The sequence below is a fragment of the Bacillus rossius genome, chromosome 6 (genome assembly GCF_032445375.1).
Source record: "Bacillus rossius redtenbacheri isolate Brsri chromosome 6, Brsri_v3, whole genome shotgun sequence".
In the NCBI taxonomy this organism is placed as follows: Eukaryota; Metazoa; Arthropoda; class Insecta; order Phasmatodea; family Bacillidae; genus Bacillus; species Bacillus rossius.
Window position 1 is genome coordinate 49,323,240 of NC_086334.1, and position 27,770 is coordinate 49,351,009.

At 34.6% G+C, this 27,770-nt stretch overlaps 1 protein-coding gene across 1 annotated transcript in view; it reads right to left on the reverse strand.

Annotated features, from left to right (window-relative positions):
• Nucleotides 1–27,436, reverse strand: part of LOC134533163 (MAGE-like protein 2) — a 270,116-nt gene extending 242,680 nt beyond the window's left edge. Inside the window, exon 1 of the mRNA XM_063370523.1 lies at nucleotides 27,101–27,436. The gene's annotated coding sequence lies outside the window, so the exon portion shown is untranslated. The remainder of the gene's footprint in view (nucleotides 1–27,100) is intronic.
• Nucleotides 27,437–27,770: the final 334 nt, after the last annotated feature.

Genomic DNA, 27,770 nt, shown 5'->3' on the forward strand with positions numbered 1-27,770 from the left:
AACTGTCTGATCAAAAAGTGCTTGTCACTGTCCAACCTTCGCTAGACATGACTCAGCATCGCTTATTCTCCTTGTAATCATTTTAAACGGCAGGCTGTTCACAGCAGCTGATATAAATTTAAAAAACTAGAAAGGCTAACCTGTTGTGTTGCACGGTCAGTTTCGTATGTGTTCACGAAGAGAAAAAGCAAATAGTCAAGACAAATTTTCTGCGTGAATTGTGGAACAGGCAATACTAAATAGTCTGATAAGTTGAAGAATGCCGTAGCAAAGAAGGTTTTAGAAATAAAGTCCAGTAAATTTTCATATTGAAATTTTGTGTATTTCTTGCTGTTAAAAGACCCTTTCATTGTCTATAAAAGTTGGCATTCAAGAAAGGGAATGTTATTTAACACACAATATATAACATGAAAATAAATATAAAATCTTAGAAACGAAGTTTTAGTTTTGCATCGTCGGCTTGATTAAATCAAAAGTAATTATAGTCAAGAGGCACTTGTTTATATATATAAGAAGTCATTGCACTACAATATACGACGTGATTAGCATTGTTTTATTTAACGTTCTAATGTTCCGAACAGAAATACCAAAGTGGCGCGCATGTTTTTGAAAATGAATTTTTTTTAAATATATACCCATCTTATATGGAAGAAATGCATAAATAATACAAAGTACACCGAAAAAAAAAAACCGTCGCATATTTCACGTGATCGGCTACAGTTTTAATGACATGTACACATGATCACAAATTTTGAACCCTAACAACTATCAAAAGCTAGATCCTTTTATTAGTCAAGTCATATAATAAATAACAAAATTATATGTACTGCGAATCTGATACAAAATATTTTTAAAAATTCAAAGAGTTTAAACGTAAAATACTTTTTTTTAATGGGATGAATATTATTCATATTTTTGTTTTGTTTTGTGTGCGTTATTGTTTTTATCACAAGCGGTTCATTGGTGATTCGGTTTTCTCAATTTACACAGCACACATACATACGAGGGTTGTCTGAAAATTTTCCGACCTCAACATGAAGGTCAACGAAAATTGGGGAATGTGTTTAGTCATGTTTTGGAATAAACTGTCTGAAATTTCAGCCATTTTGGATTAACAGTTGTTTTTTTAAAAATTGTTTGCGTGAGTCTCTGCATAATAGTTGTTTACGAACGTGATGGCCTCTTCATTCGACAAAAATGTCTGTCCTCTGAGTGCAACTTTTAGTCAAGGGAACAAAAAAATGTCAATTGGGTTTAGATTTGGTGAGTTAGGAGGGTGGTGAAGCAGTTCAAAACGCAGTTCATAGATTTTCACCATGGTAACCGTTGAGGTGTGAGCTGGTGCATTGTTCTGGTGAAACAATTTTTTTTTTGTTTCTGCAAATGTGACATTTTTCTGCAATTTCTGCCTTCAGCTTGTGAAGTAATGATGCGTAGTTATGTTATTCTTTTTCCAAAATAATTTATTAAGACAATTCCATGACTAGCCTAGAAAACAGTATCTCTGTTTTTCTCCGGCCAAAGGAGCTGATTCTCCCTTCGCGGTTTTTGGTGTCGCAGACGTTCATCGTCACCTGAGCTGGTGTGGCCATGTTTGAATTGAGATGCCCGAAATATCCCTGTGGTAAATGATGGCGCAGAGTCGCCGTGCACACCGTCCAACTCGTCTTCAATTAGCGTAGGCGTATTGCCTTTCAACAACAAATATTTAATGACACTTCGATACGCATTTTTTTTTTTCATTTTCACAAAAATTTGCCATATAACATGACTAAACACATTCCCCAATTTTCGTTGACGAGTGCTGCCATATTCATGTTGAGGTCGGAAACTTTTCAGACAACCCTCGTAGTTATTTTTTACGAAACTCTGTCATTAGTTTACGTGATTTGAATATTTAAAACCAAAGACAAGAGTTTCGGCACAAGCTGCTTGGACACATGGGTTCGCTCAACTCAAGACTCCGGTTTCTTCGTGGTGGCGGTCGCCAAGGCTTCGGCTCACAGGGTTCTGGCAAAACACACAGCAAGGCTGGCAACAAGACTATCAGTGAGTCGGTGTCCAACACATTAGGTCTGCGAGCACAACTTTGGGACGTCAGACTTGTCCTTTACTGTTCCGCGATATTATAATGGCTTGTTACGTCAATATTTAAGGATAGGAAAATATACAGTGTTTATGTTAGACATTTTTTGCAACTTCTTATCTCTAAAAAGGTCTTTCGGACAGTTTCGCGCGATACCTTAGATATATTACGACAGTTTCTTGGTGATTTTCGCCCTGAAGCTCAGGCGACAAGTAAGTGGCGGTTTGAGCCGTGACGCGGCACACATTTTCTGACACCTCGCCGGCTGGTGGAAGGTTTTAACTGCCTACACCGGGCAACACATTACCAATTTTTCGTTTTGAAGCTGCACAGCTGTTTGAATACACGCCGCAGACAAGCTTTATCTGTGGGTGTACCGCCCATTGCTTAGTCCAGCGTTTGTGCGTTGCAGTAGCCCACAGCTGGTTATTTCCTTGGCACGGCAAGTACTTACCGACCCTAGGACCTTTAGTTACGGTCATTACACTAAACGACGGGACTTTAATTACATGCCACGAATCCCGAGCGAAGAAAAACTGAGTGAATGCAGCGAAATGCTAAATAATATTGATAGAAATGACACGCAGGAGGTGGAATATCATTTTAACGGTTGTCGCGTGTATTAAAAATCACAGCATAAGAATTAAAAGCGTTGTTTTGTAGATAATTTTCAGTGTATATACTTCACACATTGAGAGATCTTGTGCTCGCTTTTTAAAGGTTTCTTCTCGCCTCCTCAATGACATAAAACTACGTTTTCCGTGGCGACTGCGTATTCCTAGGTATCACAGGCTTTAAGTTACACATACAGGACAAAAAATTTTAATTATTTTTTTATTTTCCATCAAATGAATGTTGCTTCACCCCAAAACTTAAAATCGGGACAAAGTTGTGTAGATCTGTTTACAAAGTATATGTGTAAATTCTAATTATAGTCAAAATATTTGATGAGTTTAGCTAGTAATAATAGTCACATACATATCTATTTATGTATTTATTTATGAACAAATCAACGTAAGATGTCTAAGTTAGTAATTTCCTACTGATTTAGTTATGTCTCATTGTGGAATAACGTCAGTTGTCAAATACTATTGCCGATGTATTTATAACATAGGGACAAACTATATGATACAGGTCCCTTGGCAAATGATCTCGTTCTTGGCTTTTTTTATAAATGGAACATTTTTAAACACAAATAATATCATTAAGTGATGCTTTAAAATAAAAAAGTTGAATATGTAGATGCATCTACAGATTTTGGTTGGAATATAAACAGGATATTTGTAGGTACATACAATGTTTTTTTTTTCATCATTAAAAAAGTAAAAAAGTCGTTTAAAATTTTTAGTATAGCCTATACGTGGATGGCTTTTATACACAATGCGGCAGTTGAATAAAATGAACTCATCAGATAAGATTAAAAGTGAATCAAAACACGTTTTAAGAAAATATATAATAAAAATTGTAATAGTTCGTACCAGAGGTAACTTGCGAGAGATAGCCAAATATTAAGAAGTATGAAATTGTTATTTTATTTTTATTTATTTATACACGAAAAAATTTCAGTACTAAGTCGATTTACAATATTTTCGTGTTTTTTTACATATTACAAAAAGTAAAATATCAAGTTAACATTTAATATTACACCACTCTATAGAAAACAATAAAAGAAACGTAATTACTAACATAAATAAAAAAGTAGTGCTAGCCCTTCCATAAACAAAATAAATCAGTTTATTTTCGTAAAAATAACCTACTTAAGTGTTATTTCTATACATTATACCGCATCTCATGAATTGCCTTTGGTAATATTGACTAGGCAGGGTCACACTTACAGTGCGCTGCCTCTGTTAATGTGGCTGACTGTTTCTTGCGAAGCAGTGCACGATTCGTGATTGAAAAACAGAGATGGACGTGCTCTGCCGAAGGGAGTTGGTATGTCATCCCACAGATGGCTTGCCAAGAAACTACATTATTTGAATGTGCTATGGTGCGTACGTATCTGGATATTTTTTCGTATGTCTGGTGTTGTAGCCATGTTTTACCAACTGTTCAAAAAGCTTAGAATACAAGAAACTTGGTGACGCTCTAATATGTATATTTTTGAGTTGGGTTACAAAGTCTGTGAGCCATGTTGAGTTAGTTTGTTTTAGTTGGTTTCTTACTTACATGATCGTGTTTCTTCAAATTAAAAGCGTAACGTAAACACGCATTTTGCAGTTTCTGAATTCTATAATTCAGTGTTTGGTCAATGCCGACAAATAATCTTGCACATTAATTAAAAGTTGGTATCACAAGTGAGTCACAAAGTTTAATTTTAACATCGGGGGGCCAAATGTCTTAATTTGTACAGGTGCCGAAGTCAGTAATATCCTGTTTATTCCAGGTTAGATTTTCATCAAATGTTAAAACAAGATTTCTGTAATTTTAGCAGGCAGTCCTTACATTATCACTTACCTATATACATTTCTAAGCGTTTAATTTTAAACCGTTTTTAATGCACTAATGTTGTTATAAACTTAAGTCTTCTTTTATTTTGACCACTGCATGCGAGATTTCATCAGTAGGCACGGATATTATTAACTGGGTGTCGTCAGCATACTGATGGCACTTCATGTGCTTGAAGCATTTTGGCATCCTTCATATAAAAATTATAAAATAGCAGAGGTCCTAATATAGAGCCTTGTGGCACTCCCAGCATCGAGCGCTTTCTACTTGACGCTAGATCTCCTGCATTGATGCATACCAAGGACGTATACATGGGAAGAGCCAGGTGCACCCTCCCCAAATCAGAAAAAAATTAAAAGTAATACGTATTTGTATACATAACAATACATCATTACATTAAGAAATTCCCTCACGAAAAGGTAAACAGTTAATAATGAAGGATAATGTTAATGGATCACTAAAAAAACTAAACTATTACAATGACTAATTTAAATGTTTTTAGATCTTAATAATGTACTAATTTCGTGATGGAGAATCAGTTTTTAAAGACAAAGTGAAACTTTGTTGGACAGGTATTACAACGAAAATTTAGACTTTCAAGAGTAATACTGAAGTTATAATCAAAATAAACCCATTGATGAATACACCATACATCTTATTGTGTATCAATAATTCTATTCCTTATTTTATAACAATTTTTTCAGCTGAAATCACCGGCCCAAGCGGGTTTATTGTTTCTAAACGAATGCCTGTGTGTGTGTTGTGTATGTTTCGAGTATGTGTGTAGGCGCGGAAAAAATAAACAAACCAATGTAAACATGTGCTTTTCTTGCGCGTGCTGCCTAAGCGTTACTTCACTGCGCTTCCATTTGAAGCGCTGAAACTTGTTCTCAGTTGTTTACATTGGACTTTACGTTCTGTACCTTCCGTTTTCTATGGATCATTCTTTTGCTGTTAGCTCGTGTGTTCAAGTTTTCTCCAAATATTTGGTTTTCTCTGCTTGTCTGTCAAGTTGTTTAATTTGTAGCTCTGTTTATTGAGTTAGTGAGCTTTTTAGTAGCTGTGTATCTGCGATCATCTGCATTTTGTGTTCCAGAATCTTAATTTGTTATTAATTTAACTTCAATTATAATGAAGATACAAGCTTCTATTCAAAACGTTTTTACTAAAAATAAACACAAGTGTAAATAGGCCTGTTAGTGACAGTGCTTAAGTTGACTGTGCCAGTGACAATGTTTCTTCTGACGTCGCAAATACCAGTAACATGATCCAGGCCCAGTTTCGGGGGACTTCAATCAAGTGAGAAATAATATATATGATATTGGAAACTATTGTCAAAGTAATTCCGTTCGTTCGTTAACAAATGAAGAAAATGTTTCGCTTGTAGCAATGTTTGGAAATCTTAACCTGTACACAAATTTCCTTCTACTTCTAGTAGCTCTAGTTCATACCATAATAGATCTTCTCAAATGAAATGGCTAGAAGAATTTAAGTAGTTGTCTTATTCTGAAGAAAAATCCGGATCTTTTAGTAATTACTGCGTAATATTTTCTGACCCCAAAAGTGCAGGAAAAGGAGATCGCCAAGTAATGGGAATTAATAACACAGTCTTTAATTAATTTGAAAAAAAAGCCAAGGAAATATTTCGTAAACATGAAAATTTCACATGTCATAAAACATCAGTTTTAATGGCTGAATACACAAAATTAATTCTTACAAAAAAAACTGAAAGTGTTATCAATCAAATGAAGGCTCAAAGAAGACTGAATACTGAAAAGAAACATAAATTTTATACAAACTGTAAGATTTTGCGGAAGGCAGCAAATAGCAGTAAGAGGTCATCGTGACGGTGGATGAATAGGCGTAGAAGAGCCAGAAAAAAATGACAGAAATTTTCTATCACTGCTGAGATACAGAGCTAACAGTTGAGATAATGACCTTAAGGGGATTGGTGCAGGACAAAAAACAGTCATTCGTCAGAATTTGTTGGAAATGAGCTTAAGTGTTTTATAAATGCTTGTTTATTACTACTGTACGGCCAGCCAGCACGTATATAAGCTAGCGGGTGAGATTTGGCAAGTTAGTGGCGAGAGAGCTTCTGTGAGGGGAGGTTGTCGAATGTTGCAGCTCTGAGGCCTGCCATCTAGCGGGAATCTTTCGAAGGTCTTCCACAATATCGCCTTTCTCTCTTTCTCTCTCTCTCTCCAACACGGACACCCAACGAGCTCTTATCTTCGCTTCCCATCTCGCCCTATCCTTCATTCTCGGATCAGGTAGCCGCTCTTCCCCGCGTAGACTTTCATGTTACTCCAGGAAACCAAGAGAACCTGTGAAAAATTTGTCCAAAGCTGAATTTTTGTACTGTGGTAGAGTTGACTATGCTTGATAACATACCGAAAGTTTACCGCTGAAGACCTTGTGCGTTATCACCGAAAATTTGCATTTAAGTCCTAGGTGACAGCATCAGTCCATTAAAATGCTACCCATTGATACAGTTTTTAATTTTGACTGTCCGTAAACCTACCAAAATAATCTAGAAACTGTAATACGCCCATTAATGTTAGAAAAAATTTAAATTTTTAATATTTAAGATATGATATAAAGCGATTAATTCACGACATATATTTATTTTATCTTTGCCACCCAGATAAAAATACGATTTACACCTATTTGAAGAGCCCAATAAGAAAAAATGTCTAAATAAATGTTTTTAATTATACTTTTAGCTTTAAGATAGTATATTTATAAAGAGTCTGGCATAATTAGTTGCCTCATTAAAGCTGCCCGAGCGTTGCAGTGTACTGCGGCCGTACTGATCTTTCACGGCCGGCGGGCTTTGAAACACGCTGCGTACTGCGACACTCAATAAACTTGGTCTTATTTAGGAATTACTTAAAATATATTTAATGCATATGATAGGGTGTATTCATGTTACATCTATTGAGATATACATATTCTTTTTTCTTATATGAATGATTTTTGATACAATAAAATTAACAATAAACAATTTCTGCTTGGAACTTGTAAATCAAAATTCTAGAGGACCTCTGGTTTTATATAAGTGTGTTCGTATTTTGTTACAAAAATTTTATTATTAAAAAATATTTTAATACCAAAAAATATAATTATTTTTTATTTCTAATACATTATATTATTTTAGATCAGAACTGTGCAAAATTTTAATGTAGCCTATATTATAAAATATATATATTTAATTATATGAAATTGGTTTACTACATAACAATTGAAGAAAACGATACACCGTAAATGTGCTTATTGAGTTTTGTCACTTTTATAACATAATTCGTATGATAATATTATTTTTTCCCAGAAAATAAATAAAACATAAGTTGTGTTGTAAAATGTATTGATAGAATTACATATTTAGTATTTTTTTTCTAAGTTAATTCATTGGAGTGCTGCGCCTAGCTTACTTCGTTGAATTGCTAGTGGCAAAGAGCGGTGGTGGATGTTTTTGCAAGTGTTTGACCGTATTTTATGACCCCAGCTGTGAGAGGGTGTTCGTTCCAGAAATCTTAACGGTCAAGGAAAATAGCCTTTCTCTGTAGTCACGTACGGGTCTGCTACTCGCGTAATATCGTCAGTTTATCACAACTTTCCGGGAAGTTCTATTGTTATTTATTTATAATTTAGAAATTAAAGAGTCGATCATACTAACATTTTTAACTAAGCAAATCGCATCCTGGAAGATTTTTATCTACGTAAGCAGCAAAAATCACTTGCAGTTAGGAAACTTTTATTCTTTCAGAGTAAAATTCAGTCTGGAATTACCATACATTAAAAACCTTAGTTTTCTGGAGCAAAAAACGTCCCAGCACGAGCGACTAACACTGCTGCACACACACTACGCATCTTGAAATACATCAGTGGTCAGACTATTGTACCAGACACTCAAAATATACACATTTAAACCTTTAAAAAAAAAAAAACACACAGACAATATTTATGAAGTGATTTTGACGCTACACTCAACATATTTATGTAACATGTAGTCAAATTTCTATAAAAAAATATATTTTTCTTACCTTTTATGATTAAAATTACCAATTTAATAATATGACGTTTAAACATTGAGGTGTTTATCACAGTTTCCATGTAGGACATTCTTTTATATTACTTTGGTGCCATAATAAAAACCGGCTTAAAAAAGTATTAAAGTTATTAAAAGTTACGAAACATTTTTGTGGATCATTGTAGAAATTATCATTAAGGACTCAACTGCTCATTATTGGTGTGATCACAAGGTTTCATCAGTAAACTTTTGACGTGTTACTAAGAAATGTTCATTATACTACTGTACAAAATTTTTGCTTTGGGATAATTTTCCATGTATTAAAAATGTTTGTTTCTTAACAGCGAAATTCGTCCCGACCCGAGCCTACTTCGACAACCTCGCAGTAGTATACACTACGCGGCTCGGATCGCTTTAGTGGTCAGACTAATTGTATGAGACACTTAAAAAATATACCAATTTAAAGATGAATAAATATGCAACAACGTTTACTTTAAGCGATTTCCACGTTGGGCTCTTTAAGTTTATGTAAGATGTATTTATATTTCCTTAAAATTGAATGAAAGTGAATTCGTTAACTTTAATGATTTAAAAGGTATATTTTATAGAAACATGTTAAAACTTTGTGCTTTTTATCACTATCCTCAGATAGGGCAATGTTTCTAGATTATTTTGGGTTCCATACTGACGGTCTAATCCATAAAGTGCATTTGCAATATCCATTATTGTGGATCGTTGCATAAAATTGTCATTTTGGACTTAACTGCCCGTTTTTGGTGTGACGCACAAGGTTTTGTGGCAGTACTTAAACTTTTGACGTGTTACTAAGAATTTTCATTCTACTACTGTACAAATTTTCGGCTTTGGGATAATTTTCCATGTATTAAAAACCTTTGTTTCTTCACAGCGAAATTCGTCCCGACCCGAGCCTACTTCGGCAACCTCGCAGTAGTATACACTACGCGGCTCGGATCGCTTTAGTGGTCAGACACATTGTACCAGGCTCTCAACAAATAAACTAATTTAAAATTTAAGAATTAAATCATGATCGTAAAATGGCTGCCATGGTGATTTGCGAATTTATGGAGAAATAAAAGCAGTTAAAATCTTATGTAGTTTCCAAGAGACATTATTACATCACCAATCATCTAAAGTAACAAGTTTACAAAATTTCAACATATTCAGTAACTAGTCAGTTTTTTTTCAAATGTGTTAGTATTAACAATCTGGACCATATCTAGTCTGTGAGGTCTGTATTGTTACAGACTATCTGTATTCCGGTATTTGGATTTTGAAGCTACTTAATGATTCGCTTTCAATGTCTATTAAAATATACCTAATGCTAATTGCAGGAATATTTCTACTCGATTTCAAAGTTATAATTCCTGAACATTTGTAGCAGACACATTTCAATGTAACACTTACTGATTTTCGAGTTGTGTTGAGGTTTCACATGCGTGGCCCCTGCTCTGGTAACAATGAGTCATCACAACCGGTGCCGTCTGTACGAGCGTCTTCACAAGTTATCCTGAAATATGTTCTTAAATATTAATTCAAGTGAATTCTTAAAATCCTACACACCTTATCTTAAGTGTCGTAAATGAATCGTTATATTTTATAAATCCATATAATATAGGAGCCATAATGGCGCGAAGCAATGGACGCGATACGAATAATATTTTTTTTTACCAACCACTACATCATTAAATATTTGTGGTTTCCATTCGCTATGAATTCAAGTACTGCTTCTTCAATTCGGCCACAGTTAAATGGGAGGCTCTGAATCACTGAAAACTCCTCAACGAAATCAACGATGAATCACAGGCATTACAACAAACAGTTGTCACAAGTCAAGTAGGCAATGAGCAGGTGACATTTTTCGAGTTCGTAGAGGATTGTTGAGACTATCCTACAGGTCAATGGCAACGCGCCCTTACGCGCATGGTTAATACCCCGCATGAGTAGAGTGTAAAGGCGTAAGCCTGAGACACATCTAGGTCCTCATCTAACCGCGCACACTTAGATTTAACTCAGGATAGGGTGAAAAATATTTACTAATTTTGCAGTCCTAACAGTCACCAACGAATAGCCAGCATAATAAATAATTAAGCTCACGAATATTGTTCGTGAATGAAGGCGAAGCTGATACTTTGGAAACGTTACCAGCAGATATTAAATAATGTTTAACTATTATTTACGTAGTTTACTTCTTAAAACTGCATTCATGTAAACTGATTTTGTGTGAGACTATGTTGAGTGTTTTCTGCTACACTTAGTTTTCTGAAAAAAGTCTATTGTGGCTTAATAAACTTGTTAACATTGGTGCCTGTCATAAAAAAAAACTCAAACGTAATTATACGGATACATGTTGAGTATAGTTAATGAATGGTTCACGCATTGCTGAAAAAACAAAACAAAAAAAACATGTTTAAAATTTTACACATCTTTTTGTTGTCGCATTGTACATACGCAACTCTGAAAAATAAATATAAATGGTAAAAAAAGCTATAATAAAATAATCTCGTATCTTTCTTTATTCTTTTTTCTAAGCGCTCTAATGGTTTTCGATAGTTTTGTTCTTTTGTGTACGCTGCTTGGTGGAGGTTTCTTCTGCATTTTATTCCTGAATAAATCTCACGCTTACAACAAAAAACATCTAGCTAAATCACTGTGCTAAATAATAACAGAGAATAACCATTCAATTATACGCCGAGCTATACCAAACACATTCTCTTATCTACTGAAAATGAGTACGTTGACCTTCATATCAGTTTCCCGCGAAATCCCGTCTCCCTTTCGTAAACAGCAGACAGCTGTGGCTGGGTGGGAACGAGCTGCAAAAAGTTTGGAAAACTGTCGCAAGGTGTCACTACTGTCCAGCGCGCTCCATAATTCCTCGTATCCGAGCTTGCACGCTGCTCAAATTTCTACAGCTACATTTTTACTTTAGGTCCGACTGCAATAAGCTAAAGACTAAAATAAAGTCAATCATTCAGCCGACATATATGTAGGCGTTTGAATTACAAATGAAAACGCGAATGTTATTAAATTCGCAAATGAATATCACGTAATTTCGTAGCAGCTTATTTATTAAAATTCAAATTGTAAATACGTTAAATTAATAATGATTACAGATAAAATAATGGTCACAGTCATATCTCCCGTGTCTGAAAATTTATCTGCGAAAGTTTTACCACTGAATTCTTTATAGTTTTTTAATAAAGCTTGAATTTAAAAAATTCCCGAAAATCAGCAATAACTTAATTAAAATAAAAAAATAAAAAAATAAATTTTACACCAGAATGGTTCAAATCTTCTCTAGCAGCTGAATCATTAACAAATATATTGTTTTTTTAATACGATGCTGGTGCACCAATCCCCTTAAGGAGCAACTAATGAACAGTGGTGGGAGGAGCATGTAGAGAAGTTCTTTTTTTTTCAAAACGAGCCCATTAACACATTTGGTCATTTAATCCAATCTCAAATTGTGACAAATGTCAGGATGTGTATTTGTTAGCAGATGAAACCACTGACATTAGCCAAATAGATAATTTTTTTGTGTCCGGTATGTTGAAGATCAAACATATAAAATTAGAAATTTCCTAACTTGTCTCCGCTTATGATGTTACTGATGTAGGCTTAGCTAACACAGTGTTAGAGACCTTGTCTTAAAGAAAATGAGAGGTCAGGTTACGATGGTGCTGCCATTATGAGAGGGCAACTCATAGGGTACAAGCTTCTGTAAAAGAAAAAAAAAACTACCACTGGCCTTGTATACACATTGTTCTTCACAAAGTCTAAAATTGTATTTGTCGGATGCAAGTAAAATTCCTTCTATAATAAATTGTATGGGCGTTATCAAAGGAGTCTACGGATTCTTCCATACGTCAGCCAAAATACCTGAAATACTGAAATCAATGATATCTGACTTTTGCCCTGAACAGAAAAAAAAGAAACTTATTTTACTATGAGAAATGCGATGGGTGGAAATACACAACTCGGTTTTTTTATTTAAAGATATTTTAGAACCAATACTTCTCTCTTTTGAAAATAGAAGAAGAATCAAGTGACTCAGCACCTAAGGCACATGCTCTAAGTAGTTCTGTCAGTCAATTTAAATTTATTGTCAATCTTTTTATTTTGAGCCGGATGCTGTCAACAACTAATAACGTATATGAGAATCTTTAAAAAAAAAAAACACAGATTTTTCTCAAGCCATGGCAAATGTTACAAGTGTAATAGATCTGCTATCGAAACAAAGGATAAAAGCTAATGACACCTAAAACCTTGTACGCTCAAGTAAAAAAAAATTCGCTGCAAAACTCGATATTAAAGAAGATATTCCAAGAGTTTGTTGCCTTCAAACAGACCGCAGCAACGTCCCTTACAGAACAGAAGAAGAATACTATCAACGACCTGTTTGTGTACATTGCCTGGTTGATTTTTGTAATTCACTGAAGGAATGCTTTGAATCTTAGTTGCATCCTTACAAGACATCTTTACAGAATTTTATACTAAAACAGATTTATGTTAATTAAAAGCTGCTTTCAATTTCTACGAAGAAGATTTGTCACATAAAGAGGTCTTGCGAAGTAAATATATGTTGTGGAAGGAAAAGTGGAGTCAGGAAAAATCTGAAAATCATCCCATAACAGCCATTAGTTGTATAGAAAAATGTGAAAAGACTTTCTACCTAACATTTATATTCTATTGAAAATACTAGCAGTTCTGCCTGTTTCTATTGCAACCGTGGAAAGAAACTTCTCAAGTTTAAGAAGACTGAAGACTTACTTAAGAGATACCACATAGGAAAGTAGGCTTAATGGACTAGCATTCCTTTCAGTCCATAGAGACATTAAAATAAGCAATGAAGAAGTTATTGACGAGTACCACCAAGAAATCTGGACTTAGTTTTGTAAACTTTACATAAAAAGGCAATCTTCTTTTTTATGTATTCACTTTATTACACCATATTTATAACTCAAAAATTATAAAACAACATTCTTTTCCTGTGTACAAAATTTATTTTTATTGGGTTGTTGGGACCAGAGCAAAAAAAACTTTCATAAATAAATTTAACACATTAAGTAAGTTAAAAAAGTAAGGGGAGTGAGGAAAGTAATATTAATGCGAATACAATTAAATGTTAAATACGTGCCCTTTATAAAACAACGAGCTATAATATAATAAACCATTAGTTCAGTTATAAAAATAAACTGGAAACATAAAATAATAATAACTAGATTTACTCTGAACATTTTGTTTAAAACACCTTGAAAATTACCCTTAATCATTGAAAATAGTTCAGTTATAAAAACAACAAAAAAAGCGCAAATAATAGTAAGCTTGGTCATATTGCCCCCCTTCCCAAATTAAAATCTCCCCCCCCCCTCCAATTATAACCTGTATTTGCCACTGGTGCATACATGAACTTGATGTTGCCAATCTGATAAATAGTTCTTGAACCAAAGTCAGCTGACCCTAGACAATCCGATTTCAGTTAATTTCGATAACAGTAAATCATGAATTAGAGTGCCAAACGCTTTATTAAAGTCTAGGAACAATAAAATGGCTACGTTCGAGTCGTCTAATGGTCGCTATACATCGACGGTTTTATCCAGAAGTGTCATATCTGTATACTGTGGCCAGAATGAAATCCTGATTGTCTTTCGTATGCAATATTACCTTTTTCATTATACTCGCTTAGTTGTCGGTGGACTAATTTTTCAATTATTTTGGATGTTGCAGGTAAAATACTAATTGGGCGCAAGTCTTATAGAGGGCCTCGCGGATGTGCTGTTTTAACTACAGGAATAATTTTTGAATTTTTCCACTGGTTTGGTAAGTCAGTATTTTTGATAGAAAAAATTATGTCAGTTAAAACGGGAACACAATATGACGTACACAGTTTAATCATTTGAATGCTAATCTCATCCAAGCCTTGGTTTTAATAGAATTTATGGTTTTGTAAACGTTCATTGGGGTGAGAAACCCGTGTCATTTAAATGTTCAACACGAAGAGGTTTTTTTTTATCGGTGGACAGATATTTGCGGATGAAATAAAGAAATTGTTAAGTTTTTCGTTCAGTAACAGATCCTGTGGGATTACTGGAAAACCAGATGTAGTAACGTGAAAACATTTTAAGTCATCCCATAATCACTTCGACGTTTAGTGCTTTTAGTATTTTTACGGAAAAAAGTTAAGTTTTTGTGGCGTATGGCGTATTTAACTCTGTTACGCAATAATTTAAAAGTACAAAAGTCTTGTTAGAAACGAGACTTTAAAATTTTTTTCGCATAATTACTTTCCGTTTTTAGAGCACGAAAATCCAACGTTATCCAAAGTGCCTTCTTTTTCTTTCTTCTAACTGTTGCCTGCCGCAGGGGTGCGTGCTTATGAAATCGGTTGGTAACGATAACATTAAACTCTTTATGTTTTTCTGTCGCTGTTTCATGTTTAGTACACTCATTCCAGGTTACCACATTAAGATCTTGTGAAAATAATACTGTATTAAAGTTTTTGTAATTTAGTTTTAATTTAGTGCAATGCTTTCATTCTGAAAGGTGTATCGCATCAAATGATAACCTAAGACATTTAGCTAAGTCTACTTAACTGCCTGGAATCGCGCAGAGCGGTTACTGCCAATATCACAGATAAAGATAATACATACGCGAGGTTTGTACAGCTGCTCAACACTAATTAAATTATTAAATTCATGACAAACGCGCTGACATAGTTTTATAATTAAGAAATAATTTGTGCTTAAAATGATTTTGCAAGAAGTCAGATGCGATCCTGGTATAATACATATTGAGGTCAAAGCTTTGCATTTTAATCGATGAGGAATTCTCTTAAATATAAGCATAAATTTCTGGTATTTACCAGTAAGATTCATAAATTTTCGCCGCCATCGTAAATACAGAAAAATAATTATTCAATAATTATTTTATGTTTTTGAAAATTAATTTTAAATATTCTTTAAGCATTCAGTGAATTTGGATTCATTATATCTCTTTTTGCATTGTAAGAATATAAATTATGGCTAAAGGATTATTCGCCGATTTCCATAAAATATTTTATGTAGCGAGCGTAAACTCTAGAAGTTTTAATTTATATATAAAAACATGGTTACAATTTGCAGTGCATTAACAGAATTTTGTACACGATTGCCTCAAAAAACCAAGGGTTCTTCGTTTATTAAAGATAACTGAATTTTTGTAGGAGCTAAGTCATATTCCGCATCCTGAGATTTTTAATTTTTTACAATCGTGATTATAGAAGTGAAACACCTTGAATCAACAATGTTTTTTAATGTGACGTCATGGTTGTTCATGTCAAAAATAGTTCAACTCAGTATCTCGATAATTTGTAGTCTATGTTCTCTTAAATACAAGATGAAAGTTTTTTTTAACAGTTTGTAAACTCAATTAATGTGCATTAATGTACAGAATGTGGCCTCACACCTTCTCTGCATCAACTGAGGGACCTTGTTGGTCTGGATGCGGCTATAGAAAATTCACGTTTTGTACTTCGCCGCAGTTTCTCTTGCGGCCAGCAGGTGATTTGGGTGGCAGAACACTCGGGACTGGGGCTTGGAATTCAGAATCTTCCACTACATTTGTTTGGTTTGATGCCTTGCGTCTAGTTGACAGCGACGTATAAACGACTGAATTACGCCTCAACGTCTCGTCACTGTCTAACGGCAACGTCCATCAGGTTTCTCCATTTCAGAAAAACTCAGTAACCTACCCCGCATCTCTACGGCGGGTGGTGGGTCTCCTCAACTACAACCGATCTTGTTAATTATTAGAAATGGAGACACGACAACTATGCATTCTAGCACGATAGGCAACGAGTAGTTTAGCATTAAGATTGAAACAATCCTACCATTTTTAAAGATATTATCATAACCGCATGAAAACTAAATTAGGATGGCTTTATCCCGTTATATACGAACCCGGTTCTTCCCAAATAAGAATATCATGTCGCTTGGTCTTTGGCTGAATGATGAAAACAAATCAACACATATATGTGTACACATATACTTTAAATGTGATTAACGTTCTCCGAGTCTGTAGTTTCGATCTCGCTATAGTCAAATAGTGCAGTTTCCTTTGTTTTTAATTTTTCGTCCGAAGGAAATTGTTATACAGGTATGTGCAAAGAATTGGAAAATACGAAAATTATGTAGAGTTTTATATTTGATTTTATTTGTTATTTATTCACACCGTGTTTTAATTTGATTATTTATTAACTTAAATGAAACAGATTTAAAATTCACGTGTAACAGAAGAATAAGTTTTGGATTGACTTCAGTATAAAAGACAATAAAATGAATTCTCTAAAAATGAGTAGGTATTTTGAAAGGTTCAGTGAAGTGCAACTAGGATAAGTTTTTGAAATCGAGATGCCAACTAAACACGTAGCCTTAAGATTAACACTTTGGCAATCGGGTAAATCAAATAATTTAACTGTAAATGGTACTTGTATTACACTCGTCAGCTTTATCAACTTGATGAATTGGTGAATTGGCGAATATAAAAAAAAAACTCCGAAAATCACCGCTTTTTATTTCACATTACGCCTACCTATTGATTATTTATCACACAAAACCAGTTTAAAAGGAACTTTGGTAAAAAAGAAACACGAGAAAAAGTAAATTGAACTAACGGGTTTACAAAATTGGTAGTACCCCCGTGGGAACTTAGTATGTAAATTGGGAACCAGTCGGAACAGGTTATTCGGCCCGTAAGTATTCGTCACGTCGAGCATTATGGATATTAGCGATGACGTCTTGCTTAACTTAATTTACTTGCTTGAAAATAGATTTCAGCCCCGAATACGTTCCATGCGCTGAAACGTGAGGTGAAAGTACCCTAGCCTTATGTTTTTGAAGCATCGCGAGCGCCGCACTACGCGTGGATGCCTTTATAACAACACTGTCTTTTTCACGGGAAAAATTACAAAAAATTCTTGCTTCAGCTAGAACTCTATCATTGTTGAACAAAGGAGAATTTCACAAGTTGGCAAGATATCTGTTTCTATTTTTTTTTCTATTTTTTTTTATTTTGTAATTGTTATATATATATATATATATATATATATATATATATATATATATGTTATGTTGGTTTGTGTACGCTTCAAAAACTCAAAAAGTTCTGCACCGATCGAGCTGAAATTTTACCATTATATACAACCCACATCCAGGATTGTTTTTATCTACTTTTCACATCAGCAACATACCCGCGACCGCGAAAAAGTAACTGCGCCATTTTATTAATGTGTTTTCTCACCAATAAAAACAAAAACACGCATTTTCTGTTATGGAAACGTTTCTCCATGCCAAAGGATTTTTCTTAGCAATGGAAAAAAACTACATCAAGTGAAGCGAGGGGGAAATGGCTATATACAATGAGAATGCTTTTATTGTTAGGTGCAATAATTAAAAAATGACTAAGCGTACCGGTATGGGACGTCTAGACGAATATCATTTCCCGATCATTTTTGTAATTTAATAACATCGAAAGAAGAACTGATCGAAAAAAGTATTTCCTGACATTCAAAAAAAAAATCATAGAAATCACGATTGGCTCAGTGAAAGAGCTATCCTTGCCGCAAAGAATAAAGATGTCTATCAACTTAATAATGTTATTCAATCCAGTAGTCAAAGTGATGAAATTACATATAAGTCAATAGACACCGTTGTGGAAGCAGATGAAGTAGTTAATTATCCAACAGAATTTTTAAACTCACTTGATCTGCCAGGGATACCACTACACATACTTAAATTGATAAAAGGTGTGCCAATTATCCTCTTGCGGAATATTAATCAGCCAAAACTCTGCAACGGCACGCGACTTTCAGTTAAGAAATTAATGAATAATGTAGTGGAGGTAACGATTTTAATGGGGCCTTTCAATGGCGAAGATGTCCTCATTCCTCGAATACCCATGATCCCGACCGATACACCAGTTCAATTTAAAAGATTTCAATTCCCAATTCGATTGGCATTTGCTATCACAATCAATAAAGTTCAAGGTCAATCTTTAGAATTGTGTGGTTTAGATTTAGATGCGGATTGCTTTTCACATGGACAACTGTATGTTGCGTGTTCCCAAGTCGGAAAACCAGGTAGTCTTTATATCTACGCATACAGTGGAAAAACAAAAAAAAAAAAATATTGTATATCCACAAGTATTGCACAATTAAACTTATATGAAATGTATTCTTTGTTTTGTTTCTCATTTCTCAACTATTCAATCACAATGTGCCAGGGTACAGCTAGTATATATATATATATATATATATTTTTTTTTTAATTTTTATGTCTGTCACTCATCTTGATTGAGTAAAACTACGTTAGTTTTCTCCGAGTTCCCTGATTATTCATCTAAATATTTTGTTAGTTTTCCCCATGTGTTCCTGATTATTCCTGGCAATATTATTTTGGTTTCTCCGAGTTAACCTGGTCATTCTTTGCGACGCTTCTGTTGGTTTTCTCCGTGTGCTCCTGGTTATTCCTGGCGAGACTTCTGCTGATGTTCTCCGAGTGCTTCTGGTTATTTCTGAGAAATCAATCACTGTATAAAATTCGTTTTGACTTAATGAGGCATCCATTTTATTCAGAGTTCCGTATCAATTACATTTCGTATAAATTACATGTGACTTATGGTCTAAAGTGTGATACCCAAGGATGGTGTACACTTTGAAGAATTTTGAGGAATTTGACTCCAATATGGCCGCCGTGACGTCATAATCCAAGATTGCGGACAGTGTCTTCGCCTCTACACCCAGAACCCATGCGCCGGACCGGTCAACATATACTACTCATTTCAAAAGAAATAGTAGGTAGGCTACATGTGACGCAAATATTAGAAACGATATCCAGAATGAGTCGGAATTCTATCGATAAACTTCGGTTGCAGGTTCATGATAAAAAAAAAGTAAAAAAAAAAAACATAGATATGACTTAATTCTAAAGTGATTCCAATTCAATAAGTCTTAGAATTCGGAGCTGAAAAACACGTAAAAATATTTATTGGATATAAAGGTATTACCCACAATTATATAATTACAGAGATAATTTGGAGGTCTGTTCAATGAAACATTATCCAGACACTTTGAGTTACATTTTAAATGCTTTCAATTTTATTTGTAAAAAAATTTTGGTAATCTCCATCTTCAAAGTGTACACTGTTCTTGGGAATCACTTTAGACCATAAGTCACACGTGGGTTTTCAATTTTCAACTTAGTTTCTGTGATGAACCGACAATAGCCGACGTTGGTCGGTTGAATTCTGATACATATTTGCTACATTACGTGTTAAGTGTTAATAAATTCCTAAAGAGTAACCAGGTCTCAAGTTTACAAAATAAACCTGCCAGTCTGACCATGATCACCAACCACTTCGTCGAGCGCCCTGTGGCAAACACCGTGCCACGCTCTGGCGTCAGCAATCACGTGTTGGGGAAAGATAGCGCTTGTGCTGTCCCCTGCGATCAGCGCCTTGACAAAAAACGGGTGGCCAAGGGCGGGCAAGGGCATGCAATAGCGGGAAAAAGCGGGCAAAGGCGGGCAAGGGCGGGCAAGGGCGGACGGGCAAGGACAAGCCGACACAAGCTATCGGAGGCACCTGTCAAAAAAAAAAAAAAATTCGCAACAAGCTGTTGATAGCTAAATGAAAATACCTGTCAGTGCAGTGTGTATAGGTAGAGCTTTTTTGCGTATAAGAAAAAAATTGCACACAAACATTTTCGTCAAAACGTTTAATTTCCTATTTTTAATAACGTTATATGAAGTATTGTCGCGAATTTCAATTCCATTGAAGTAAATTTATAGCATTAACTCTTTGAATCATTTTTAAGCAGTGGAAATGTTTGCATCAGTGCTTCACGCTAACGGTTTGCCTAAAGCCGTCTAATGGAGATCACGAAATCCAGCTCCTATAGTAAACAAGGTACCGTCTGGAATATAATCCAGGGCTTGTAATAGCTCGCATGAAGCCGGATACGGTGAGAATCGCACGAATTCATCTCTAGCGATAACAACAGTGTACACCCGCTAAAAAAACTCCTTTCTGCTGCGTTGTCCATGTTTATAGGGCAGGTGAGATGTCCGTAACTCTACAAGAACGAGAAATCATATACATACACAGAACGCGCATGCAACAAGGCGCTTGGCTGAAATTGGATGACACATCTTGAATAAAAACTGCAATAAGATACGAGAGATTCGTGTTTCCCTCCAATAACACTCCCCCCCCCCCTTTTTTTTCCACCTTCAACAACCATGGCAGATTCTCCGTTCTGAAGAGAAATATTACCTGGATCGTCTGCAAACAGGCAGAATAACACAGGCGATGAGTGAAGTTCGTCGAGTGAACGAAACAAAGCATACCCAGCTCAAAACGTTCGTGTAAAGGAGGAAGTGTGTTCGGAATTCAAAGTACTTCAATGAAGAGGAGTATCTACGGAATAATACCATACTAAACCATTACAAACTAAAGAACGTTATTTATTTAAAAAAAAAAAAAAAAAACTTCTTTCACTAATACCTAGTGTATTATAACTATGTTTTAATACAATATTAAAAATAAAAAAAATAAAAGGAGTTATGCCCTTTAAACGTATATTAGATCACATAAACCCTTGAAGTACTGTTAAATAAATGTACAGTGTGTCTATCCGCGAGATTAATATTTGTACTTAAATGTAAGCGACGGCGCGCCGACGAGATACAGACGAACGACGCGCTTTACGACGCCTCGTGAGGTGGGTTAGGACTTCTTCCCCAGCGGTGGGCCTTAGGGTCGGATTGGTCTGCGCACCGGGAGTACGCGTGACGGCTATAGAAATAACCAATCAGGGCACGGATGGCCAACCACTCAATAGTAGTGGCCAGTTACATAAAGACACTATAATAGTATCACGTCAGTTTTCATAATTCACGGGAATGTTGTTTTCATAATTAACAGCCAATCCTCCCTTCCCTTACATTTAGTAGGTAATGATTTAATTACATTTGTATTAAAAATATAACAAACTTAAAGAACCGAGCAATTATATATCATTAAATTCCATTAAGATTTTGAAGTGTGTAGGTGTTTGTATGCAATCTTTCTCACATTTATAATTGAAGTGAAAAATAATTTTTTCTCCTTTTTATAACAAACAATTTCTTTGTTTTTAATGAAGTTCAAACATTATTATTTGCTTGACTATTATCAAAAAAATTGTTTAACATTACTCACTTGAATAATACGTTCCTGCGATTCTCCTTCAGGACTTCCTATCAAGATATTATACAAAATTCTAGTATTATCATTTATGCAACTGCGAGTTTTTTGTTCACCAATTGCTAACCAACATGCGTTAAGAGATTTGCAATATTTGAACTGTAGCGATCAATATAGTATTTTGGCAACGAGTTACGAAAGAGTTGTCTTTTAAAACGTACTTTTTTTAATGTGTTCAAGTATACTACGTGTCAAATAAGCTTAAGGAATATGGGTGTGCTTCTCCAAACCAGATCCAGGAGTCACGTATGGGTAGCGGCCTTTCGCTACTGGCTATTCAACTATAATTTCACCTAGACCAAAGATCGGAAAAATTTCGAGTGAGATGAGCTAAATATTAAGTAAAAATATTTTCAAACAAATTTTTTGAGAGCCGCAACATTTATTTTCTCTGCATCTGAATGGAATTTTAAGACGATAAATAAAACGAGATGTAATCAAAATATTTTATTCACAAATTCAACATAAAGTCTTAAAAATAAAAGCTCTTCAGGAATTAAAAAAAATCTAAATGAACAAAAAATATGTTAGTCATTAGTGGATCTCTACTGATAAAACAGGAAAACCTAAATTATTTTAATTAATTAATTATTAACATAAAAAAGCCGCTGTGTGAGTGCGGTGGCGGAGCGGTGGTAGCGGAGCGACCGAGCAGGTTGAGGACGTTTGATTTTGTTCAGGATTTTTTTTTTTTCGCTGTGGCAGCGCAGTGAGTTGTAGAGCCGTAAAATGCTATGAAAAGAGCCGCATGCGGCTCGCGAGCCGCGCTCTGCCAACCCCTGAACTAGACGAATAAACAATGCGGTGTGAAAGTATTCAACAATTTCAACCAATATTTCACAAAAATTTAAACTAAATAAATAAATTGAATAGCTGCCCAGAACAAGGTTGTAAACATCACTTCTACGAAAGCTTGCTTTTACAAAGGAAAAAATATTGTTTTCAATGCTTGATAGAAGGCAAAGATTTTGGAACTGCTCTACACAATATTTTGTTTGTGCGTAGTTGGCAACGAGTTAGCGTTGCGCCGAACAAGGGTTTTGGGCAAAATAATGTTTTATTTTCTCCTGAAAAAAATAAATAAAAATATTTTTGTTAGTTACAAGTTTGTTCTAGGTGGCTATTCAATTAATCTTCACATAAGAGTGGGAATAACATACACATACAAAACGAAATGAGCCACACATTAATTTAGTAATTAATAATTGCCGTTATTAAAGTGTTATCACTGTCTATATTTAAATGTAAAATAATATATATTACTATATCTATAAAGTAAACAATGGTATAGGCGAAAAATACGAGATTATATTTTAAAATAAAATTTCTTAGCCAAAATCTTAGGACCATTGAAATACTGTGATCACTGCCACATAAATTAAAAAAAAAATAATACCTACTTAAGTTAAGTTAATTTGTTTTAGATAACTTATTCAATCGCAAGTGTTATGTATCCTTCAATTCTTCCGTCATTTAATATGCCTAAACCGAAATATTCAATTAATAAAATTAACTAAAAATAATTAAAATACGATCTGAAAATTTTTGCAAACTAAGAAACTTGATTAAAAAAAAGATAAATAAATACCTAATTTCCGTTCCTTTTCCAAACACCGCCTTCGTATAAAAAAAAGTCTTAATTCGTGGATTGACAACTAGATAAATTTTCAATTTGTACGTTTCATTAGAAAAATGGTTAAAAAGCTAATAGAAATCAGTTATTATTTTCTATTTTGTTTCTTGCATTAAATTAGCTTAGTATTTTTTACAACATAATGAGAAATATTCATACTGCCATTTTCTGTTAGTTTAAACGAAACGTTTTTATTGCTGTAAGTATGATCATTTGTGACAATAAGATAGAAATATTATGTTGGGTGTAAGAAGCTAGATATTTAATATAAAATGTAAAGTCTTAAGAGTTAGCATGGTTATCATGCAATAACTAAGGAAATTAAAAAAAAACTTACGGCTGTTTTTTGAAGCACTGCAAAAGGTAAAATTGAGTGTTGTATATTTAAAAAATGTAGGTAATTATGCAAATAAAATTTTATAGAAAATTTTCGAGAGCACTTCTGGCAACATTGTGTGCATTTGAAAGCACTTTACTGGTAAAAATCTTATATATAAAAATGAATGTTTGTGTGTTCGTCTTCTATAAGACAACGCATCGTTCATCCGATTGAGTTGAAACTTTGCACACTTGACCTTCGAAACAAGAGGAAGGTCGCCGTCGAGGTGAGATTTCGATAAAACCAAAACTTAAAACATAATTTAATCATTCTTGGTGAATCTGCAATTCCATCGTCGTAGTACAGACTAACGCTGAAAGAATGCGGGCTATTGAATGTAGTTCACTCAGCACGGGACAGAGTGTGCGCGTTACATGCTATCGATATCGATATTGGACTATGCTATTTTTCTGTATACAATAATCAATTACCAAATATAATTGCACTGCTGATAAATATTTTAAGATTCAAAACGTCTTTGGAATAAAACTTACACATCACCAACTTCGTATTTCTGTTAATCAAATAAGTAACCGGAAATATCATAAAAAATGAAGGTTTTCAACTTTAAAATGCATCGTTTTATACGGGAAAAGAATTATATGGACAACACCTTAAACTGGAAAATAAATAAATAAAAATAACGTATATGTTATTATTGGCGGGAACGAAACATTTGAGCGTACTGAACGGGAAATCATTGTAATGGTAATTACCATACTGTCTAGGTGAGATTCTTAAAAAAACAATCTTTAAAGCACAATTTATTTATTCCTGATAAAATTTCGGAGTTGCATTTATAACCCATTGTATTTTCGATCTCTATGAAATCTTGTACGCTTGACCTTTAAAACCATGGAGGTATAAGTCAATGGAATGGTTGTCTGTTCTGAAGTACATTATATAGTAGCTATATAAAGGCTAATATGCTAAAAATTTGTTTAATAGCTTGAGATGTACTCGCTAGGAAGAATCGTAAATATGCCATCATGTAGTAAGTATTGCTAAAGAAATATAATACCAACATATATGCAAGAAATTAGGTTTAAAATTCATGATTACCAAAAATTGGTTTGCTATGCAGAAGGAGAAAAAGGGGTAGAGGTGTTCTCATTTTGACTTCAAGTATTAAAATGTTTAACACCAACTCCCTTACTTCTTACCACCATGTTTAAAACACGAGGAAGGTCACTGTTCAGGTGAGATTTCGACAATACCAACCCTTAAAGCAAAAATAAGGTGGCGCGCGAGTAGTATCGGATAGTTACCAGTAGGCTAAATACTTTATGTCAGTTCCTCTTTTCTACGGTCAGAATAATAATGGTGGTGTGCGAGTCGAGAAAGAGATAAGAGATAAAGAGAGATAAATATAGAGAAAGCGAGAGAAATAAAGAGAGGCAGAGAGTGACGGAATGAGACAGATAGGGATAGAGGTATCGAGAGTTTTAGAGAAATACAGAGTGCTGGAGAGATATATAGATATACAGAGAGGTATAGCGCTATACATATACCTATATATAGAGAGTGATATATATATGCAGATTAAGAGAAATATAAATATATTTTCATAGATAAGATAAATATATACAGATATAAAAATAAAAAGTTAGAGATATAGATAATTATGCAGCTAAATTTATATAGAGATATATGAAAATACATATAGAGATATATACATATATAGGGATATATATAGAGATAGGGAGTTTGAGAGATATCGAGTGATATGAAGAGATTAATATAAATATATTAAGAGATATATTAAGTTACAGAAAGATAAAGAGAGAGAGAGAGAGATGGAGACAGATGCTTTGTACCTATGTGTGTACAAACTTAAAAAAAAATTACAAAAACATACCAAGAGGCATTGCAACGCATGCCGGGCATAGCTAGTAAATAATAAATATTTTCTCTTTATAATTATCATAAACACAGAATTTATATGCTTAGAGTTAGTGTGTTATCATATTAAGCGATAGTTATATAGACTACATTTTACAACATTATATCATAAAATTCATACTGTTATCTTATCGTTTTGAAAAAACCTGTTTTAGTTAATAATATACTATTAAATAAAATTTGCGAGAAACGTCAGAATCAATTTCACTGTTAGCTCAGATTCATATGAAATACTTTTTAACCCTTAAAAACTCTGGTGTTTAAATAGGTTTAAGATTTTTAAAAATTAATTGGAAAACAATAAATGCACGCAATTTAAGATAGCTTGATGTACCAATAGGGTTTCAAGTTCCTTATATGTATTAAAAATGGCCAGATTAAGCTATGACATAACGTTCCGTCGGTACCAGGTCCAAAATTTTGTCATACTACCGAATCACATTCTGAATTTGTTATCTGAAGCTAATATGTATTCGCGATTCTTATATCCTTATTGAATGTTAGCAAAACGACAGGATGGTATTTCAGGTGTAGACAAATCAATGTGGCATTTTTTTTTAAAAAGAACCATAATCAGATTCTTTTTTAGAAAATTCATCTGTGCATCATACTAAAACCATTTTATATTGTAATAGAGTACCATATTCTGGTATAATTTGTGCATGCAAAATATTGGGTAACTATTCCATTCGGTATCAGTTCTTTAGCAAATATAAAATTGAAGGTTTTGGAAAAATCGACAAGCTACGAAAACGATTTTTTAATATAATTAGTTGACACTGGCGGATACAGAATTTTTTTCGGGGGAGGGGGAGAGGGATTTTGAAACAAAAATAAATAAATTTGAACACTTGTATTAAAAAAAACCGCATTAGTATTGACTCGTAACACCCTGTCAAATGGGCCTAAAGTAGAAGCCGTAGGGACGTGGCTTCTCACACAACACACTGTCTTCACTGACATTTAGAAAAAATTTTCATAACCTTGGGGAAGGGGATATCTCACCTATCCATCCCCCCCCCCCCCCCCCCCCCTTCTACGTGTCTGTCCCTGGTAGTTGGTTTGCAAAGTATTATCTAAGTATAATTTTCAAAGAACACTTTTGGAAATATACTATGCACACTTTTTTTGTTTTAGTTAATTATCGAAATATTGGTTTTTGCTTCTTTTGCGTGTGTGTATGACCTGTTTTTTTTCCCTTCAAACAATAAGTATGAAACATTTGAATCATTAATTAATTTGCAGCTGCCTTGAGTTAACAAGAGACATCAGATGAAAAAAATGAATGTCTTGTAACTTATTTATTATTATAATTTTTACCTATGTATATTCTCCAGCCAATGATTCGATGACGGGACATGTCAAGGTTTCTTTCGACGCATCCAGAAGAATCACTTTGTTTGCACACGGGAAAAAAAAAAAAATATATAAATTTTACATTGAGAGTTAAAGTTTATTTTCCAGAAAGAACAACTAACTAGAGGTCATGTCGGAAAATAAGTTTCACGCATGTACGTAATATAGCAAGGAGACGGATCTCCCGCGTGCACGCATCGTAAAACGCCACTCGACGGAAACTGACGCAGTTGGACGGCCGAGGCTGCGGGCCCGGAGCGGCCGAGCTGCCACGTGCGCGCGCAGCCTGACGCGAGCGCAGTCGGCGTCGGACTGAAGCAGTGAAGCCCCGCGAGGCGCCAAAGGCCCGCGCCACGTCACGGCCCGTGCCCGCGTGGCGCAGCGCGGGAGGGGAGGGGGTGAAGGGGCGGGGCGGCGCCCCCTCCCCTCGGCCCGGTAGCCGTCCAGAGGGAGGGGGAAGCGTGTGCTGGCCGGCAGCCCTTGTACGGTGGAGGGGTACTGGAAGATGCGAGAGGGGAAGAGAAAGATTTCTTGTGCCATTTGACGGAGGGGAAGCCAGATCAGGAATTGAGCGAGAGATAGCCATTTGACGGTAAATTGGGCTGAAAAAAAAACTATTGTGTGTTTGAATGAA